Below are 2,649 nucleotides of genomic sequence, written 5' to 3'. Positions count from 1 at the left end.
CAGCTCCTGTTTAGACGTCTGTGGAAGACCTTTTTTGAATAAGGGAAAGCACTAGTTCCTGGTTTTTTTTGTTACCTAGAGAGGAATTTGATCAGTATCAGTTTAGAAGAAAACGATTTTTCAGATGAAAGAGATAGCTTTCCTTTTGGGTCCAGGAAACGCAAGTGTGAAAGAGACAGCCTGTCATATGCTTCAAAAGGAATCAGAAAGTAGGGACTGAGATGTTCGCCATCCACTCGAATGTACTTTGTTGAATACAGAGGATGATACCTTTCTTTAGCCTGTCTTTGTAACATTACTCTCCTCTGATTTAAAATTCTAAAGATGAGGAATATAACTTCAACAGAAACTTCTAAAATGCTAATTTTCCTTATGACTTTCCAGAGTAATTGACGTTTTGCTCGTTGCAACCTGATTGCTCTTTAGTTGTATTAAATTATAACATGGAGACTTTCAAATTCAAATGAAGTTGCTAAGGGAAAAGAAAAAAATTCATAAAATTGGCTGTGGATGTTAGCAATATTTGTAAACTGGGCCTTTAAAACTTAATGGGGGGGGGGATCCTCCTTTTGAAGAGATACGTCCAGTTCCTTTGATCTCCGTGAGTAATTTAAAAATTATTGAGTTATCTGTTTGCCGGTCACAAGCAGTATCCTAGGAAGATGAGACTGTGAACTAGAAGAGAGTTTATATTTTATCTTCTTCTTTATATAGTCCTAATTAAAGTGTTTATATTTGATACACTGTTCAGCTTATTTAGGGTCTAAGGGAGCCAGTTGTTAGCTGTTAGTTTTGTTTCCACAGGAAAATGCATTATTACAGGAATTAGCTTTATAATATATTGTAAAGGATGGCGGTATTTCTATGAAATGCCTGTTGAATAGTGTGTGCTTTCTTTGAACTCGAGTCTATGCTAAGATTAAGAGATTAGAACTTCCATAAGAATTTCTGATACATCTTGACTGAAAGGTATGCTTATGCTCTGAGTTTTTAAAAAATCTTTTCTGGGGTCATATGTCCCTTTGAGACTCTGAGAAAATTTGTGTTCACCTCCCCATCAATATGCACAAACACAGGATTTTATATATATCTGAGCCTCTTCAAGACGCCATGAAGCCCACCGCTTGGGCTCAAGTGTGGGAGCACTTGTGCTAACCTGCAGTAATGGCTCTTACATTAAGACTTAAGCTCTAGGTTTGATCCGTTGTGTACACTGCTGTATCCCCAGTGCCTAGTCACAATCAGCACTCAGTAAATATTTGTCGAATGAGTGAATCAATGACAAAATGAACATATTTTAGTTTTTGGTATGTGGCTAGTCTAGATTTTTCGGTTTCTTTCAGTTCTTTACTAGTTATGTGACCTTCATGGCTACACTTACTTCTATTGCAAGAGACAGAAACTGAACTGTTTTAGAAAAATAGAGGCTTGTTGATTTGCATTACTAGGAAGTCCAAGAGGAGATTCTGGATTCAGATTGGTTCAGTTGGTGACACCAGGACTTTTTCTCTCTTTCTTTACTTCTTTCCTTCTATTAGGCTTTGTTTTCTGGCAGACTTTCTATTCATGGTGGGGAAATGTGGTTCCTAGGCCTACACTTTCCTCAGAAAGAAAGAGAACCTGCACCCCCACCCCCAACTTTTTTTTTTTTTTTTTTTTTTTTTCACATCTGCTTGCATAAAGGCACTTTTGCCCTGCTTGGGTTAAATACTGTCCTCTGGACCAAGTACTGTGTCTGGGGTGATGGGAGAGAGAGGAGCCAGCCTAGATCTCATACTCTCCCTTGGGTGGTCGAGGACTTTCCTGGGTTCTTAAGAGGTGCCATGTTAAGAGGTATAAGTGGGAAAGGGAAGTTTCTAAAAGTAACAGATGTCCATGGCACCTTTTGTATGTAATATGTTTAACTCGAGGTTGATATTGTGGTCTCAGGATGTCAGCAGGTCCATCGATTGTCCCTTACTGGGCAACTAGTTTTCTGGATGATGTCATCAAAGGCACTTACATCCTCAAAGGACTTTTAGCTTTCTTGCCGAATTTTTATGGATTAGGAAAATAAATATCTACATTTTTACAAAAGAAAAAAATCTAGGAGAACATTATATAAATCTTGTGAAACCTACTATAAATCATGGAGAGCTGCTATCTTTAGATTGCAGAGTAGTGGTTTGGGTTTACCATTTGTGACATTGTGTTCTAGCTCTGGCGTCTCAACTGTCCCATGGTACCTGCAACAGGATGTTGGTATGGTCTGAATGCACTGTGCTTGGCAGAACTCATAAGTGGGATCAGTGCGGGTTGATTTTGGGTGGGAAAGGAAATACTTTGGAATGTGTGGATATTGTTGAAACACGTTTTTATGTACTTGATTACAGTAGAAAACAGTCAATATCAAGGACCAACATTCCAAATGACTACAATTTCAATTATTCTTTCTTTGATATTTACTTCATTTTAAGATTGATTTCCTAATAATATATGTTTATATACTTTTTCTTTGAAGAGGAGTATTTTCTTTCTATAATTATCATGCAAGATTGAAAATAACATCTTTAGGATGATTCAAATGAATTTAAATATTTCAGATATTTTTGATAAATTAAGATGGGCCACAATTAATTAACACAATATTGGCTTCCCTGCAGGTCTTTG

Source organism: Galeopterus variegatus, unplaced genomic scaffold (assembly GCF_000696425.1).
Source record: "Galeopterus variegatus unplaced genomic scaffold, G_variegatus-3.0.2 Scaffold5975, whole genome shotgun sequence".
NCBI lineage: Eukaryota > Metazoa > Chordata > Mammalia > Dermoptera > Cynocephalidae > Galeopterus > Galeopterus variegatus.
Note: the sequence above shows the minus strand (reverse complement) of the source record.